The sequence below is a fragment of the Schistocerca gregaria genome, chromosome 2, assembly GCF_023897955.1.
Source record: "Schistocerca gregaria isolate iqSchGreg1 chromosome 2, iqSchGreg1.2, whole genome shotgun sequence".
Classification (NCBI taxonomy): Eukaryota; Metazoa; Arthropoda; class Insecta; order Orthoptera; family Acrididae; genus Schistocerca; species Schistocerca gregaria.
Genome location: NC_064921.1, coordinates 896,424,186 through 896,444,722, shown reverse-complemented (window position 1 = coordinate 896,444,722; position 20,537 = coordinate 896,424,186).

The following is a 20,537-nucleotide window of genomic DNA, read 5'->3' as shown; positions in this document are numbered from 1 at the left end:
AGAACAACAAGTTATTATCAACTACATTGGCCGATGACCACCCACACAATCACTCAGTGGTTTGTTAAAATGACAGGTCTGCTTCCACACTAACTCAGACGTGGTCCAACGATAGCAAGTACCAATATAAAACAATGCTGAACTCCACTCAGATGTGAAGGAGTCATGATTTGTAGGATTCCAAGGAGGGGTGTTATTGCCTCCATTCCATGCAGTTGCTATTCAAAGTGCCGTAAAATTAGGGCTTGCACTGTTAGCCCCGAACTTGCTGACCAGTTTGCACTGATCTTCCCGCAACTCTGAGCTGTCAATCTTCATTCCAGCTGTTAGAGCTTGCCTCCGACCGATTTACCCACTTGCGGCTTTTCAAGGCCCTTGTCGGACAGCAGGACTCCCCCAAATACGACAACTTGCCAGTTAGTGGTCCTCCAGCTGTCTGTACCAGGTCCGACAAAAACCAACTTGACTATGGTGGACTCTAAGGGTCGTGCTCGTGGCTAAATCATTGAACAGCAAATTGACGATGGAACACAGACTGATAGAGCAGGGGTTGCACTTACAAAGTGTAACGCTGGCGTTGTTCCTAACAAAGATCTTATCCTCTTCCTTACCCTGAGAGGGACATCCACCCTGGTTAGCCCATTGCCAATTTTTCTTAACGGTATCAGGAGTGATAGATATGTGGAGAAGGTATTTAATGTTCCACAAGTTAAATAGTGTAGAACTGAAGGGATACGACATCGTAACCGCGATAGGAACAGCTGTCGATGCTTCGTGTTGAACGGAATTAAACCCAAAGTTAATCCGAGGGATAGTAGTTCCCTATTTACTTAAGGGCTTAACATGGCTTATAACCAAGACTGACTTAAGATTACGGTTCACTCTTTCGCCACAGGACATTTGAGGATAATACTACATGGCAGTGATATACTTATTGGCATTGCGGAAACAGAACTTTTTAAACAGCTTACAAACGAACGCCGGAGCGTTATAGGTCACCAGTTCCTTAGTAGGGTCAAGCAAGGAGAAGATGTTGGTCAATAATAGCGACAGTAGCCCCTCAGCTAGGAATGAGCCAAACAAATCGCAAAAACGCCTCAGCGATCACAAGGATATAATGCTTTTCTTTGTTGCCATGGGGAAGGGGTCGTACAATACCAATAAAGATTTTTTCAATAGAATACTGCTGGCGCCAGAACTGCAGTAACCCACTCGGGGGCTGTTATTGGGTTTCCTCTTCTATAAGAGTCATATCAACCAAAAGCGGGATATCCCCGTATAATGATGGCCAGGCGACGTGAGCTCAGATCGTTTTCCAAGGTCTTGTACAGGCCTAAAGCCCACCCACCAAAGAACTATGGAAGTAACAAAAGCAGGAGGGGTGTAATTGAAAAGAAAATGCTGAATTGCCCAGGTTCTCCCACTTGTTTACACATTATAGCAGTCTTCAGTGAAACCTCGGCACGTCCATCCTGGACATCCACTGTCTCCTAATCGATCTCCACCATGGTCCTGTTCCTGCTTAATTTTAAGATCGCAAAGTAGCTGGGGCACTTAGAACAGTACAAGAAAGATCACAGAGCCATTGGGTCGATCCCACTCAGAGGTATTTCCCTGCTCCAACATGCGACTGAGCTGATCGTCTACCTGGTTGTCGGAACTTTCAACGTGGGGCACCTTAAAATGAAACGCCGAAAGCAAGACCACACATCTCGAAATTCTACCAGTGTTTCTACGTCTGACGAGGACCCAAATTAATGCCTAAAATAAAAAATTTGTCTGTCTCAGTTAAATGAGAATTTGTTAGAGAATGTATTAGAGAAATATGGTACCGATGTGTAAAGTTGTATAAGCAAACACCATGTTAGCTGAGGATAAATGAAATTATATGCTCAGATGTTGCAGATTACAGCAATGGAATGAAATGTATCACGGAAAACTTTCTTTACATATTAGTAATTCAAAATTCCTTAAAAATAAATGTTTTAATACAAAATTAATCACTTAAATAGTGTACTGTAGCGATAAACTGTGTGTCTTGTTGTAAGATAATCTCTGTCATTACTCAAGGGTAAAAAATTGTCAAGTGTCGTAATTACTGTAGTCCATAAGCAAAGTTCTGTAAAAGTCAATGTACTGAACTCATCATAAACAAAAGTGAAATACTTTGCATACAGATATCGTAGTTATTACGTACAGTACCGTGATCAAGAAAGTAGTATACTGTAACATATTGCTGTGCTACGAAAAAGGCTGACTCATTGTAGACGTACCACAAAAGTTACTACTAAAACATGTTTTACTTTCCAGAAGAGTTTGGTAAAACTATGCAGATATAAAACAGATACAGCACAAAAGCAATAATACATTCCTCGAAATGCAAAAAGAACACATTGACACCGGTGTGTCAGACCCAACATACTTGCTCCGGACACTGCGAGAGGGCTGTACAAGCAATGATCACACGCACGGCACAGCGGACACACCAGGAACCGCGGCGTTGGCCGTCGAATGGCGCTAGCTGCGCAGCATTTGTGCACCGCCGCCGTCAGTGTCAGCCAGTTCGCCGTGGCATACGGAGCTCCATCGCAGTCTTCAACACTGGTACCATGCCGCGACAGCGTGGACGTGAACCGTATGTGCAGTTGACGGACTTTGAGGGAGGGCGTATAGTGGGCATGCGGAAGGCCGGGTGGACGTACCGCCGAATTGCTCAACACGTGGGGCGTGAGGTCTCCAAAGTACATCGATATTGTCGCCAGTGGTCGGATATATGCACGTGCCCGTCGACCTGGGACAGGACCGCAGCGACGCACGGATGCACGCCAAGACCGTAGGATCCTACGCAGTGCCGTAGGGGACCGCACCGCTACTTCCCAGCAAATTAGGGACACTGTTGCTCCTGGGGTATCGGCGAGGACCATTCGCAACCGTCTCCATGATGCTGGGCTACGGTCCCGCACACCGTTAGACCGTCTTCCGCTCACGCCCCAACATCGTGCAGCCCGCCTCCAGTGGTGTCGCGACAGGCGTGAATGGAGGGACGAATGGAGACGTGTCGTCTTCAGCGATGAGAGTCGCTTCTGCCTTGGTGCCAATGATGGTCGTATGCGTGTTTGGCGCCGTGCATGTGAGCGCCACAATCAGGACTGCATACGACCGAGGCACACAGGGCCAACACCCGGCATCATGGTGTGGGGAGCGATCTCCTACACTGGCCATACACCTCTGATGATCGTCGAGGGGACACTGAATAGTGCACGGTACATCCAAATCGTCATCGAACACATCGTTCTACCATTCCTAGACCGGCAAGGGAACTTGCTGTTCCAACAGGACAATGCACGTCCGCATGTATCCCGTGCCACCCAACGTGCTCTAGAAGGTGTAAGTCAACTACCCTGGCCAGCAAGATCTCCAGATCTGTCCCCCATTGAGCATGTTTGGGACTGGATGAAGCGTCGACTCACGCGGTCTGCACGTCCAGCACGAACGCTGGTCCAACTGAGGCGCCAGGTGGAAATGGCATGGCAAGCCGTTCCACAGGACTACATCCAGCATCTCTACGATCGTCTCCATGGGAGAATAGCAGCCTGCATTGCTGCGAAAGGTGGATATACTCTGTACTAGTGCCGACATTGTGCATGCTGTGTTGCCTGTGTCTATGTGCCTGTGGTTCTGTCAGTGTGATCATGTGATGTATCTGACCCCAGGAATGTGTCAATAAACGTTTCCCCTTCCTGGGACAATGAATTCACGGTGTTCTTATTTCAATTTCCTGGAGTGTATAAATTATGTCACTCATTAGTAGCATCGTGATATAATCATGTATTTGCCAAATAAACTAACCACTGTGTCATCTGGTATTTCTCAGGAAGTACTTTATATCCATAATGTATTTTCATGCAAACCAAAATATTGCATTAAAATCTCTTTTAGTCATAACGTTATCGTGCAACCAACAAGCAAGAATGTACACACACAATAACACTGTGTCGGCTGTTCACTATTACAATGCATTCGTACTTACAGTCTAAATATGTTCCCTAGGTTCTAGACTGGATAGTGAACTTGAAAACATTGTTGCATGTTAACAGTTTCTAAGTGTGCCAAAGCGTACTATTAATGTGAAGTGAAAAATTTTGTAGCAAAGATTTTATAGCAAAGTTTAAAAGCCGGTTATCTTTCAATAAACGGTTTTACATGTGAAATGTAGTGCAATCTTTTATCCTTCCATGTGCGCTGAGTTTCAGTTCAAAGCAATTAACATGTTGTATACGTCGTTAAGGAATGGTAAAATTTTTCTCAAGGTTAGCGTCTATGTTATTTTTCTCTGAGCCAGACGGTGCACTAGGCTGCCTGCGGTGTGAGTCATTGTCAGTCTCTTTGTTGGTGCACATCGTTATTAGGATTAGGGAACCTATCTTCTACAAATTCACCTTGTCGAGAGGGACCTGCCCTGTTTGCATCTCGACAGTTCTGGTGAAATTCAGGTCTGTCGTTACGATTATATCGTCTGTCGTCATGTCGGTAGATTCCATAGTTTCTTTCTTGTCGGTCACGTGGTGGAAAATTTCTCCCTGAATCGTGAGCCTTGAGCAGCCGCTGGTGAAGTATCAGCGCAGGAGCAGTGCAGTAGCGAGTCATATATTTAGCTTTCATATTTATTTTGTAGTTTGATTCTTCATTTATTCCCGAGTGTTTGTGCACTTTCATACTTAATTACATAAAATTCTTGCGTATTATCGTTTTTGAGAGGAGTAATATTGCTTATTGATTGCTGTAAAGTATAAATTCGCGGAGTCGTTAGTCAGTTGTTTGCTTTGGACAGCCAGTGCTTTCTGTTTATTTCGTAGAGTCTGCTAGCAGCAGACAGAGTCTACTGCAGTTTCATCTGTGCTTGCAGAGAGACGTGGGCAAGTAGCAGTGGCAGAAACTAGTCGTATATTCAGTTTTTCCTATTGGATTTGCAGGTTTAATTCAAATTACTTTGTGTGTTTGTGTGATTGCGTGGTGAAATTTTTCGGATCGTTGCGTATTTTCGAATTAGAAAGGGGTGGTATCAAATTTTAATAGTGGTAGAGTGTAACATCGCCTAGGTGGTTGTCATTTGTACTAAGAGGATCGCATTGTTATATCTATATAGTGGCGTAATCATGGTCATTTGATTGCTTAGTTCATAGGTAATAGTTCATATATCGCAGCTCAATGTGGCGCTGGTGCAGTCGCATATTGCTGTTTGATTTGTCGCAACTCTATACGTCCAGATATTAGCAGTAAGGTGGATAGGGTGTGTGCGTGCTGTGTGCGTGCGCAGGAGGAACTGGCCGCGGTTCGCGAGCAGCTGAGCGTGCTGTTGGCCACGGTCAGCCGCTCTCAGGCTGCTGCCTCGGGGTGCAGCAATGGTGGAGGGTCTGGCACGTCGCTTGCTGCGTCCGCTGACTCGGCCGCCGAGGCACCTAGTAGTATACCGGGCGCGTTGGGGCCGCCCTCACCCCAGGGTGAGTGGCGGACTGTAACGCGTTCGCGTCGCTCGAGGTGTAGTGACAATGTGGAGGCTGGCTGGCTGGCTTCGCCCGTTTATCCTGTCAGTGGGCAGGTGGCCGCTCCTTCAGCAGGGTCCGAGCAGGTACACGGGGCCAAAGGCTTGCTGGTTATTGGGAGCTCCAACGTTAGGCTGCTCATGGAGCCCCTTAGGGAAATAGCTTATAGAGCTGGAAAGAATTCCAATGTGCACTCGGTTTGTCTGCCTTGCGTCCTCATCCAAGATGTGGAGGCAGCCTTGCCTGCGGCTATCGTGCGTACGGGGTGCAGTCGTCTGCCAGTAGTTGCTCACGTCGGCACCAATGCTGCCTGTCGCTTGGGTTCTGAGGCGATGCTCAGTTCGTTCAGGCGTCTGGCGGATTTCGTGAAGAGCGCTGGGTTCGCAAGTTGGGTACAAGCAGAGCTCTCTATTTGCAGCATCGTTCCCAGAGTGGATCCTTTGGTTTGGGTCCTTTGGTTTGGAGCCGAGTGGAGGGTCTCAGCCAGAGGCTTCGTAGTCTATGCGACGGTCATGGCTGCAGATTTCTAGACTTGCGCTATTTGGTGGGGAATTGTAGGTCGTCTCTAGATAGGTCAGGGTGCACGACACAAAGGAAGCGGCTACTCGGGTAGCAGAGTACTTGTGGCGTGCACATGAGGGATTTTTTAGGCTAGGTAGAAGTGCGAGGTGTCCTGATGAACACTCACCAGTCGACGTGCAGGCAGGGAAATCAGGACGTGCTCAGTGTAAAGACACTTCAGCTATCAAGATATTAGCAGTAAATTTTCAGAGTCATCGGAATAATGTTCCTGAATTTGTAGCCCTCCAGGAAGCGTGTGGAGCGCAAATTATTCTCGGGACTGAGACTTGGCTGAACCCTGAGAGAGGAAGTTCTGAAATATTTGGTAAGGGTAGGAACGTATATAGGAAAGACAGATTAGACATCGTAGGAGGTGGTGTCTTCATTGCAGTTGACAAAAATATTGTGTCTACTGAGGTCAAATTAGAGTGTGATTGTGAAGTTATCTGGACACGTTTAACAGGGCTAGCAGAAATAAAGTTACTTGTTGGATGTTATTACCGGCCACCAGGTTCCACCGTGACAGTTCTAGAATCCCGAATGAGATTTTTCACTCTGCAGTGGAGTGTGCGCTGATATGAAACTTCCTGGCAGATTAAGACTGTGTGCCAGACCGAGAGCCGAGTTCGAGTCTGACGCATTATTAATTGCCAAATATTAAATATCCAAAAGACATCCTGCAGTATTTTAAAACTGTTCTGGGTAGCCCTTCAGAATTTTCTCGCCTTTCTATAGCATATTTAACTTGCTACAGTGGTTCCTCAAGGCACGTTATGGTCGACTTAACTACATAACATAAATAAATCATCTGTAAAAAGATACGCAAGACAACAATAGTTAAATATATTTACAACAAAAGAATGATTAAAATAAATTGGACACTCCAAATTAAATTATTTTCTAATTTAAGTCATCAATGTTGTGTCTGGTTTGACGTAGCCCACCTGAATTTCCTCTGTCGTACTTCACTTAGAACGCAGCTCGCTTCGTATGCCCTCAGTTGTGTTGTAAGTAGCCTGTTTGGGTTTTTATATTGGTAACGCCACGTCGCGCTCTATATGAAAATCACTGGCTGTGCTGTGTGCAGGCTGTGGCGGGTTTGCATTGTTGTTGGATATTGTAGTATTGGGCTGTTGGCTGTTAACAGCACATAGCGTTGCGCAGTTAGAGGTGAGCCGCCAGCAGTGATGGATGTGGAGAGAGAAATGGCGGAGTTTTGAAATTTGTAAGACTGGATTTCATGAACTGCTATATATATTATGACTTTTGAACACTGTTAAGGTAAATACATTGTTTGTTCTCTATCAAAATCTTTCATTTGCTAACTATGCCTATCAGTAGTTAGTGCCTTCAGTAGTTTAAATATTTTATTTAGCTGGCCGTAGCGGCGCTCGCTGTATTGCAGTAGTTCGAGTAACGAGGATTTTTGGTGAGGTAAGTGATTTGTGAAAGGTATAGGTTACTGTTAGTCAGGGCCATTCTTTTGTAGGGAGCTTTGAAAGTCAGATTGCGTTGAGCTAAAAATATTGTGTGTCAGTTTAGTGTTGATCAGAATAGGTAAAGATAGAAATGTCTGAGTACGTTCAGTTCTGCTCAGCTGGTTGAAATTCAAATAATGTAAGAGGTTTATCACCACACTAATTAATTAATTTTTCTAAGCGGACGATGGTTCAAATGCCTCTGAGCACTATGGGCCTCAACTGCTGTGGTCATTAGTCCCCTAGAACTTAGAACTACTTAAACCTAACTAACCTAAGGACATCACACACATCCATGCCCGAGGCAGGATTCCAACCGGCGACCGTAACAGTCGCACGGTTCCGAACTGCGCGCCTAGAACCGCGAGACCACCGCGGCCGGATTTAAGGGGACGTTTCAGTCTTTTGGATCAATTTCAATTTCTGCCGTCGAGTACAGTTTTTAAACTCTACTGCTTGGAGTACATCTACATCTATAGCTACGTGATTACTCAGCTATTCACAATGAAGTGTCTGGCAGAGGGTGCAATGAAACACCTTCAAGCTGTGTCTCTACCTTCCCACTCTCGAACGGCGAGAGGAAAATTCGAGCACTTAAATTTTTCCATGCGAGCCCTGATTTCTATTATTTTATCGTGATGATCATTTCATCCTACGTAGGTGGGTGCCAACAGAATGTTTTCGCAATAGGAGGAGAACACTGGTGATTGGTATTTCACGAGAAGATCCCGTCGCAATTGAAAATACCTTTGATTTAATGATTGCCACTCCAATTCACTTATCACATCTGTGACCCTATCTCCCATATTTAGCGACAATCCGAAACGGGCCGCCCTTCTTTGAACTTTTTCAACATCATCCGTCAGTCCCACCTGATGCGGATCCCACGCCACACAGCGGTACTCCAGAATAGGGAGGACAAGTGTAGTGTAAGCAGTCTCTTTAGTAGATCTGTTGCACCTTCTAAGTGTTCTGCCAAGAAATCGCAGCCTTTGGTTTGCTCTACCCACAACATTATCTATGTGATTGTTCCTATTTAGGTAATTTAGAATTGCAATCCCTAAGTATTTGGTTGGAAATACAGCTTTTAGATTTGCGTGACTTATCGCGCAATCCAAATTCAGTGAATTTCTTTTAGTACTCAAGTGAATAACTTCACATGTTTATTTATTCAGGTTCAATTGCCACTTTTTGCACCACACAGATACCATACCTAAATCATTTTACAATTCGTTTTGGTCATCTGAAGACTTTACAAGACGGTAAATGACAGCATCATCTGCAAATAATGTAAGATGGCTACTCAGATTGTCTCCTATGTCGTTAATATAGATCAGGAACAATAGATGGCCTATAACACTTCCTTGGGGAACGCCGGAGACTACTTCAGTTTTGCTCGATGACGTTCCGTCTATTATTACGAACTGTGACCTTTCTGACAGGAAATCACAAATGCAATCGTACAACTGAGGCGTTATTCCGTAGGCACACAGTTTTTTTAGAAGACGTTTGTAAGGAACGGTGTCGAAAGCGTTCTGAAAAACTAAAATTATGGAGTCAATTTAACATCCCTTGTCGATAACACTCATCACTTCATGAGTATTTAGAGCTAGTGGTATTCAGCAAGAACGGTATTTTCTGAACCCGTACTGACTATGTGTCAGTAAATCATTTTCTTCGAGGTTCTTCATAATGTTCGAATACAGTATATGTTCCAAAACCCTGCTGCAAATCGACGTTAGTGACTTGCCTGTAATTCAGCTGATTATTCCTATTTCCCTTTTTGGGTATTGGTGTGACTTGATCAACTTTCCAGTCTTTAGGTACGGAACTTTCTGTGAGCGAGCTGTTTTATATAATTGCTAAATATGGAGCTATTGCATCTGCATACTCTGAAAGAAACCTCATTGGTATACCATCCGGACTCGAAGCCTTGCCTTTAAGTGATTTAAGCTGCTTTGTTACACCGTGGATATCTACTTCTGTGTTCCTCTTCTTCGAAGTTTTTCTTGATTGGAATTCGGGAATATTTACTTCGACTTCGGGAGTTTCGTAAGACTGTGTAATAACCCCGCTTTAGTGCACTATCATCACTGACTTCACCATTGTCATCGGTCAGTGAAGGTATAGATTGTGTCCTGAAACTAGTGTGCTTTATATATGACCAGAATCTCTTTGGGTTTTCTTCCAGATTCCGAGACAGAGTTTCGTTGTGGAAATTATTAAATGCATCTCGCATTGAAGCACGCGCTCTATTTCAAACTTCTGCAAATCTTTGGCAATCTTCTGGATTTTAGGTTCTTTTAAATTTGGCATTCTTTTCTCGTTGATGCTTTGTGGAAATCGGCGACAAACTGGGCGCAGTTTACATTGCTCACAGCAGCTACTGAAATGATGTCTCTAATCTCAGAAATAACTGACATAATAGTATTATGTTCAGTCTAGGAATCATACGTACTCGGTTCGCCAGACAAACAATTCAAACAAAGAGTTTTAATGAGTGTCATTACAAAATGAAAAGATGCATTACTTTGACAACTACACAGACGTATCGCAAGCAAAGGGTGGCAAACAAAATAATGAATCTTCTGCGTTGTAGACAATCCCAAGTCGCTGCTATACAAGTTCTTAATCCTGAAGCTGCTATTCAACTGAGGCGTCGCCAGTCGATCGCGGCGCTCATGTCCTCTTCACATAGGGCCGCTGCTGTCGCGTTGTCCTCCTGGAGAGGGTTCGGTCAGCCTCCGATTGGGTGACGTTTTCTCACAGCCGTCTCTTCTCTATCATTTACGACTGGCGAGTCGGGACTTTGCTTTTCGCCGTAACAAATAGTCCTTCTGGGTATGAAAACCAGATGTGTTTTGACTACCTTTCCTGACTAACGGGGCCATTTGTTTCACTCCTCTCTTGTCTGGTACGCCATCCAATTTCCGTTGTTTGATCCCGTTAGGTGCAGTCCATACGCTGTCATTTAAAATTTCAGTAAATGTAGTCCCAATGATGTCCCAGAATTTGTGATAAAACTATCTGGGAGTTCCGTAGGGGGCCTGGAGCTTGGTCAGCTGGTAATTTAACGATTAATTCGAATACCTCACACACGCAAAAATCAACTAAAATTTCTCTGTCTTCATTTTCGATGATTTCTCTGTTTAGCGGTCGTAGAACCTCAGCTATCAACTCCCCGTCGGTGGGACTCACAGCGTAGTGATTCCGATAATGCTGTTGAATTTCGTTCACCATCTCGTTTTTGTTAGTGAGTATACTCCCATCCTCTATGAGAAGTTAACAAAAGATTGTGCGTCTGCAGTTGATTTAATGTTTGAAGAGATGAAACATGGAATGTCTCGACTTTTACTATGGATGTTATTCGAAACTGATCATGAGACCATCCTGTATTTGTTGGAGGTTTTCGTTTGTAGAGTTGCGTTTTAGTACAGTTCGTCAAGGATGATGAAGATAAATTCTATCTTTTTCTTCACGTTATTAATTTTTTGTCTTCCTTGAGTTATTAGGCATGTCCTTAAGCGTCTTTTAGCACGTCTGATCTTCTCCTCTGCATATGATGTGAAATTGAGGAGTGAACGTAGGGAGTTGATCGATGTTGTTCTGGAAGCATCTCGTTCAGTCTTCGTCATATATAGGGATGGAAGGGGAAATGCATAAAATTTTAGGTACGGGACACTGTTCCAGAAACGTCCGGGCTTAATGTTATAAGAGAAAATCGTTCTGATGCCTCCGACATTGAAATACATGTATTAGAACTGGTGTTACCAAGACTGTAGTATGGAATTAATCACAAAAATATCAAGTAAATATACGTTATACAATACTATGAGCTATGAGCACTTGTTCACCTTAGTTTGATTCATTCAACCTTCTCCTTAATCACTGAAAGCTTGTAACGTCAGTACGGAATCACCCTGTAGGTTCGAGATCCTTGACGTCCAATGGCCTCAATGATATTTTGTGGAGATTTTGTCACAGATAACGGTCAGTGATCGGAAAATGCAATGCTGTTGACATTTGTAGTGAGCACTCTTTGAAGAATATTCTCTGTTAAGTATATTATATCAGTTCGACCTGCCTTAATCGACTGCACGAAAGTGTATATCACAAATGTGGGATAGTCTAACTCTGGAGGACCGCTACAGCAGAGGTACAGTCTTATATTAATGGTGTTGCTATATTGCTTTCCTTTGGTAACACAGCTGTTAGCTGCATGGCCAGTTAGGTGATTTAAATCACGTCTCAAATCCTGTGATATGGTTTACACATGCACTAATAAAATCACTCTCATTGCACAAGGATTGAATTATGCTCTTTCTTTTTTTAGGATGACGCCTCATACACTTGAAATTTATGATTTATGTGTTTAAGGCAACAATGAGATCAGTTACAGATAAATTTTCACTTTTGAGAAATGAAATAAAATAACAACTTGACATTAACACAAAACAGTAAACTGTCATTGCTACAGTAGGATGACGTCATGAATTTTTTGCATGACTACGTTGTTGTTGGCACTAAAGCAGTGCACTCAGGAGCTATCTACGTGTCTCCGTGGATGAAACTCTCACATCACTTTCAAACTAAACATTGCCTTCATAACAAAAATTAAATCTCTGAAATTACGTAGTAAGCTCCAATCAAATTCTGAATTCGGAATTCACAGACCTTTGGTAATTTTGAAACACACAGCCGTGACAGTCTGGTGGAGAACCATCTACTCTACGAAAAGTGCTGTTAATAATCCGCATTTACGCAATGTGCCCATTTAGGTCACTAGAGGCAGTCTAATATCGATTATCGCCTGCACGCTTCGGCTAATAATTAGCTGGCAACGCTCTCGATAGTGCGTAATGTACGCATACCGCATCTCCCCTCGTTGTCATCAAACGACTCCAATCCACATTAACATATGCCAAATTACCATTCTTATGGCTGCTATCATATGTAGTTAAGATTGCAATAGTAATGCAATTGCTGTAACACCGCATATGACCCATAATATTTTTCTGCTCTACGTTTATCTCTCACAGGTATCACGCCAACGATTACAATAAGCTAAGTCATGCATTCATTTAAATCCCCATCTCTGTGTGGTGTATCTAGCTAAAATAATCTGTACTGCAACTTTTACCTTCTTCTTTCACTTGTGCACATAGTAATCTCAAAGTTCTCGATAAGCGATGCTTTACGTTCACGTACACTTCCCCTCTCCATTGATAGTAAATTCTAACTGAGGTGTTATTAGAAACCTTCAGTACTTTACTTGGACGATACGAAGTACACATACGTATTATTTGCAGTTAATTGAAGACCGGAGTTCGCTGTCACTGAGTATCCTTTCTAATGAAGGTCTAAGCCAATAAAGGGACACACGCAGCCTGCCAAGGAGGAAGTCGTCTGCGTCGACATCTAAATACATCCTCCGCAAGTTCCCATACGGTACATAACGGAGGGTACCTTCTACTACTATCCATTTGCTGTTCCACTTGCGAACAGGACGAGGGAACAATGGCTATCTATATGCTTCCGTATGAGCCCTTGTTTCTCTTACCTGTTATTCGCAGTACTTACGAGAGATGGGCATTGGCATTCAGCCTCAAATGCCGGTTCTCTGAAGCTTCTAAAAGTGTTTCTCCCAACGAACTTCTTCCGTCCAGAGAGCCTCTTTAGTTGAGACTCAAGAATACGTTTTCATCTGTGACGAAGTTTTTGTTTGAATGTCAAGGAACATACGGTTGTAGCTGGCTTATTCTGATGAAATTAATAATTGACTTGCAGCGGAGGAATTGGCAGAATAAAGGGGACGTAGTAGTTTTGAAATAATTTGATAGGACTTAATGTATTGTCTCATTAAATGGAAATCTAATATTTACTTCATGGGAACAGTGGTAAACGCTTAATTGAAAGAAGGAAAAAAAGGAGTAAGAGACTCTTTTAGGGTTTCGTGTCACGTCGACGAAGAAGGCATTGGAGACATAAGTGTGCGCAAGGGCGGGAAAGGAGAGACACCTCCCCCCTTCCGTCTGGATAAGTGACTGATAGCCATCAAGACAGAGAAGTTCAGAACTAGGAACTCGGCCATACCCTTTCAGTCGACAAATTCCGGCATTTGCATTAAGTGATTTAGGCAAACCATGGGGAACTTGGGCCTGACATCGGTACCGCCCTCTACATATTAGCTGTCTACGTCCGGACACGGATGTAAGGACCTGTCATTTTCTACCTCGCTCGGTAGAAATGAAGTACGAGTCGTGTAAAGGGATTGATACCCGTGGTCTAGGTTGAGCCCCGAGTTGCAGGTGCTGGAAGCTTTTCGGTTTACTATTGGGCCTGGAAAGATCTTGTCTAATTTGTTTGTGGGTAGGCTATCCAAGCTTCGGTAGCTGTCAATGGGCAAACGACATCCCAAATAACCAACCGTAGGGGCTTTCCTCATGCAAGCCCGCTTTCAGTATGATTGTTTTTGTTCTATCAGTTGAGCTCCTTCTTCAAAGAATCATTACTCAGTTACAAGGATGTACACTCTTGGGCAAGATGATCTTGATGCGCACATGCGAGGACGATGTGAAGCTGTTACTCCTTTCTCCGGCTGAGGTCACGTTGAATGCCTTTTATCTTGCAACTGGTGTACACATCAACGAAGGCTAATGACGACTGAAGGAATTACGGAGGTCTGATAATAGTGTCATTTCATGGGCGACTTGGTCAACAAATCTTTGGAAATCATTACTGATCGTTCTCCGTACGTAACTGGAAGTCTGTTAAGGAAAAGATACAAGGAGCAGTCCTGAACATGAAAGACGTTCCCTTAAACCAATTCAAAAAATTCGTATCTTGGATATCTTCGTCTTGTGCAAAGTACATGACATCGCTCAGATCTCCCCCCACAATGATGGCTGGGAAATTGAAACAGATGTCTAGTCGTTCTTTATGGAAACACCACAAGTTTCGATTATGATATGAGACGGTTGTACGTTCTCTAGTGTGCTTGGGACTATCCCATAATCAAAGAAAATCCTCTGTGTAATTTGTCCGGTGGATCATGCTGACTATCTCACACGCAATGCACACATTCACGTCTCGGTTATTTTACTCACGCAATGCACACATTCACGTCACGGTTATTTTACTGTCTGCGACCAGGCACTCTTGATCCACCTAACGATTTTGGTAGCTTAAATGTCCATTTAAAATATGTCTGTGAATTTTATGTTACTTTTACTTATGTGGGGGCTGATGTTCTGCAGAGTCCGCATCTCCCTACTGATTGGCCATACGGCGCCTGTTGAAGAGGCATCGCTGCAAAATTCGTGGAAGAAGGTGCGCTTTCACCTTAGCGTTCCTGTTCTACTAATGGTGGTGGCAATGAGCACGTGTTTCCTATTCGCATTAGTATTAGGTTCAGTGTAGTCATTGTCCCGCCATAGACACGTTACAACATATGTTCACGTTCAATGGTCAGGAAGAGAGCTGACATCACTTTAAAAAACAATCAGACTTTCCAGCTCGATCCAATCAGGCTGCCTTTTTGGCTGATATAACGTTGCGTCCTCCTATTTTCAGAGAGCAAAGTCAAATACAATCTCTATACAGCTATTTTTATGGCACTGCATCTGGAAGGGCGGAGGGGGGGGGGGAGGGGGAAGGCATTTGCCCTCCGCCAATATACACTCCTGGAAATGGAAAAAAGAACACATTGACACCGGTGTGTCAGACCCACCATACTTGCTCCGGACACTGCGAGAGGGCTGTACAAGCAATGATCACACGCACGGCACAGCCGTCGAATGGCGCTAGCTGCGCAGAATTTGTGCACCGCCGCCGACAGTGTCAGCCAGTTTGCCGTGGCATATGGAGCTCCATCGCAGTCTTTAACACTGGTAGCATGCCGCGACAGCGTGGACGTGAACCGTATGTGCAGTTGACGGACTTTGAGCGAGGGCGTATAGTGGGCATGCGGGAGGCCGGGTGGACGTACCGCCGAATTGCTCAACACGTGGGGCGTGAGGTCTCCACAGTACATCGATGTTGTCGCCAGTGGTCGGCGGAAGGTGCACGTGCCCGTCGACCTGGGACCGGACGGCAGCGACGCACGGATGCACGCCAAGACCGTAGGATCCTACGCAGTGCCGTAGGGGACCGCACCGCCACTTCCCAGCAAATTAGGGACACTGTTGCTCCTGGGGTATCGGCGAGGACCATTAGCAACCGTCTCCATGAAGCTGGGCTACGGTCCCGCACACCGTTAGGCCGTCTTCCGCTCACGCCCCAACATCGTGCAGCCCGCCTCCAGTGGTGTCGCGACAGGCGTGAATGGAGGGACGAATGGAGAAGTGTCGTCTTCAGCGATGAGAGTCGCTTCTGCCTTGGTGCCAATGATGGTCGTATGCGTGTTTGGCGCCTTGCATGTGAGCGCCACAATCAGGACTGCATACGACCGAGGCACACAGGGCCAACACCCGGCATCATGGTGTGGGGAGCAATCTCCTACACTGGCCGTACACTTCTGGTGATCGTCGAGGGGACATTGAATAGTGCACGGTACATCCAAACCGTCATCGAACCCATCGTTCTACCATTCCTAGACCGGCAAGGGAACTTGCTGTTCCAACAGGACAATGCACGTCCGCATGTATCCCGTGCCACCCAACGTGCTCGAAAAGGTGTAAGTCAACTACCCTGGCCAGCAAGATCTCCGGATCTGTCCCCCATTTAGCATGTTTGGGACTGGATGAAGCGTCGTCTCACGCGTTGTGCACGTCCAGCACGAACGCTGGTCCAACTGAGGCGCCAGGTGGAAATGGCATGGCAAGCCATTCCACAGGACTACATCCAGCATCTCTACGATCGTCTCCATGGGAGAATAGCAGCCTGCATTGCTGCGAAAGGTGATATACACTGTACTAGTGCCGACATTGTGCATGCTCTGTTGCCTGTGTGTATGTGCCTGTGGTTCTGTCAGTGTGATCATGTGATGTATCTGACCCCAGGAATGTGTCAATAAAGTTTCCCCTTCCTAGGACAATGAATTCACGGTGTTCTTATTTCAATTTCCAGGAGTGTATGGCAAACATATTAAAAGATTTCGCCTGCGAAGACAAAAATATTTGAAAATTGTGATAAGGACTATGGGACCAAACTGCTTAGGTCATCGGTCCCGTAGGCTTACACACTACTTAATCCAACTTAAACTAACACACACACCCATGCCCATGGGAGGCCTCGAACTCCGACGGAGGACCTGTGAAGACATAGCGACTTATTTGCCAGTATGTTGAACTTTGTATTTTTCCGTCAAGCTATCGAATGAATTAATCGGTACTTGTGGTGTTCTCGACAGGTGAAGGGTCTTTGAACGATAATCGAAACGTCCTCACTCCCGAGTTCGAACCCCGCCATTGTTTAAACTTTGAATAAAAATCGTCACCAATGGCAGCCGAAGACTACTGGCGAAAGGAGTTACTCACATCGCCAACGACCTTGTCACAGACGACGGAGAAGAGGATATAGGTTCAGTACACTTTCCTGCGCTTTGGGTGGGAAATTACCCCTATAGGCGAGACAGTCAGCAATGGTCAAAAGCATGAGGATATAGAATGCAATGGGAACCACAGCATTAAAGACGCATAATGTGTATCCAGAGGATATGTGACCTGTAACTGAGAACGTGTCATGACGATATCTCCATTGGCTAAACATTCCAGACAAGTTTCACAATCGCGTTTCCTGAAGGGGACTGCCAAGCTGGAGTGACCATTAGAAAAAGATTGAACGACCAACGAAAGGATAACATTCCACTAGTAACGGCGTGGAGTTTCAGATGTTTGTACTTGGTATTTAAGCTAGAAAATCTGAAAAGGGAAATGAAAAGACTGAGTCTAGATACAGCGGGGTGCGGAGGGAGGGGCAGTGAAGAGGATTAGAAAGAAAACATGGTTTTCTGTTCAGACGAGCGTAGGGTAACATCAACAGCAACATCCAATGGTATATCGGCAGTAGGATTCGTTATGCAAAGCAAGGAAAGGTAGAGAGCGAGTTACTGTGAAGATTTCAGTGAGTTTTATGCTCACTAGAAATGACAGCGTACCAAGTTCGACAACAGTAGCTCAGAAGCAGAAGATGAAGAGATGAAGAATGTGAATGAGGTTATTCAACGGGCGATTTAGTTCGTTAAGGGAGATTAAAATCTAATAGTCATACAGATAGCCGTACCGTAGGTGCAACCACAACGGAGGGGTATCTGTTGAGAGGCCAGACAAACGTGTGGTTCCTGAAGAGGGGCAGCAGCCTTTTCAGTAGTTGCAGGGGCAACAGTCTGGATGATTGACTGATCTTGGCTTGTAACAATAACCAAAACAGCCTTGCTGTGCTGCTACTGCGAACGGCTGAAAGCAAGGGGAAACTACAGCCGTAATTTTTCCCGAGGGCATGCAGCTTTACTGTATGATTAAATGATGATGGCATCCTCTTGGGTAAAATATTCCGGAGGTAAAATAGTCCCCCATTCGGATCTCCGGGCGGGGACTACTCAAGAGGATGTCGTTGAGAAAGAAAACTGGCGTTCTACGGGTTGGAGCGTAGAATGTCAGATCCCTTAATCGGGCAGGTAGGTTAGAAAATTTAAAAAGGGAAATGGATAGGTTAAAGTTAGATATAGCGGGAATTAGTGAAGTTCGGTGGCAGGAGGAACAAGACTTCTGGTCAGGTGACTACAGGGTTATAAACACAAAATCAAATAGAGGTAATGCAGGAGTAGGTTTAATAATGAATAGAAAAATAGGAATGCGGGTAAGCTACTACAAACAACATAGTGAACGCATTATTGTGGCCAAGATAAATACGAAGCCCACACCTACTACAGTAGTACAAGTTTATGTGACAACTAGCTCTGCAGATGACGAAGAAATTGAAGAAATGTATGATCAAATAAAAGAAATTATTCAGATAGTGAAGGGTGACGAAAATTTAATAGTCATGGGTGACTGGAATTCGGTAGTAGGAAAAGGGAGAGAAGGAAACGTAGTAGGTGAATATGGACTGGGGCAAAGAAATGAAAGAGGATGCCGCCTGGTAGAATTTTGCACAGAGCACAACTTAATCATAGGTAACACTTGGTTCAAGAATCATAAAAGAAGGCTGTATACATGGAAGACCCCTGGAGATACTAAAAGGTATCAGATAGATTATATAATGGTAAGACAGAGATTTAGGAACCAGGTTTTAAATTGTAAGACATTTCGAGGGGCAGATGTGGACTCTGACCACAATCTGTTGGTTATGACCTGTAGATTAAAACTGAAGAAACTGCAAAAAAAAGTGGGAATTTAAGGAGATGGGACCTGGATAAACTAAAAGAACCAAAGGTTGTACGGAGTTTCAAGGAGAGCATAAGGGAGCAATTGACAGGTATGGGGGAAAGAAATACAGTAGAAGAAGAATGGGTAGCTCTGAGGGATGTAGTAGTGAAGGCAGCAGAGGATGAAGTAGGTACAAAGACGAGGGCTGCTAGAAATCCTTGGGTAACAGAAGAAATATTGAATTTAATTGATGAAAGGATAAAATATAAAAATGCAGTAAATGAAGCAGGCAAAAAGGAATACAAACGTCTCAAAAATGACATCGACAGGAAGTGCAAAATGGCTAAGCAGGGATGGCTAGAGGACAAATGTAAGGATGTAGAGGCTTATCTCACTAGGGGTAAGATAGATACAGCCTACAGGAAAATTAAAGAGACCTTTGGAGAAAAGAGGGCCACTTGTATGAATATTAAGAGCTCAGATGGAAACCCAGTTCTAACCAAAGAAGGGAAAGCAGAAAGGTGGAAGGAGTATATAGAGGGTCTATACAAGGCCGATGTACTTGAGGACAATATTACGGAAATGGAAGAGAATGTAGATGAAGATGAAATGGGAGATACGATACTGCGTGAAGAGTTTGACAGAGCACTGAAAGACCTGAGTCGAAACAAGGCCCCTGGAGCAGACAACATTCCATTGGAACTACTGACGGCCTTGGGAGAGCCAGTCCTGACAAAACTCTACCATCTGGTGAGCAAGATATATGAGACAGGCGCAATACCCTCAGACTTCAAGAAGAATATAATAATTCCAATCCCAAAGAAAGCAGGTGTTGACAGATGTGAAAATTACCGAACTATCAGTTTAATAAGTCACAGCTGCAAAATACTAACGCGAGTTCTTTTCAGACGAATGTAAAAACTAGTAGAAGCCAACCTCGGGGAAGATCAGTTTGGATTCCGTAGAAATGTTGGAACACGTGAGGCAATACTGACCCTACGACTTATCTTAGAAGCTAGATTAAGGAAGGGCAAACCTACGTTTCTAGCATTTGTAGACTTAGAGAAAGCTTTTGACAATGTTGACTAGAATACTCTCTTTAAAATTCTGCATGTGGCAGGGGTAAAATACAGGGAGCGAAAGGCTATTTACAATTTGTACAGAAACCAGATGGCAGTTAAAAGAGTCGAGGGACATGAAAGGGAAGCAGTGGTGGGGAAGGGAGTGAGACAGGGCTGTAATCTATCCCCGATGTTATTCAATCTGTATATTGAGCAAGCAGTGAAGGAAACAAAAGAAAAATTCGGAGTAGATATTAAAGTCCATGGAGAAGAAATAAAAACTTTGAGGTTCGCCGATGACATCGTAATTCTGTCACAGACAGCAAAGGACTTGGAAGAGCAGTTGAACGGAATGGATAGTGTCTTGAAAGGAGGATATAAGATGACCATCAACAAAAGCAAAACGAGGATAATGAAATGTAGTCGAATTAAGTCGGGTGATGCTGAGGGAATTAGATTAGGAAGTGAGACACTTAAAGTAGTAAAGGAGTTTTGCTATTTGGGGAGCAAAATAACTGATGATGGTCGAAGTAGAGAGGATATAAAATGTAGACTGGCAATGGCAAGGAAACCGTTTCTGAAGATGAG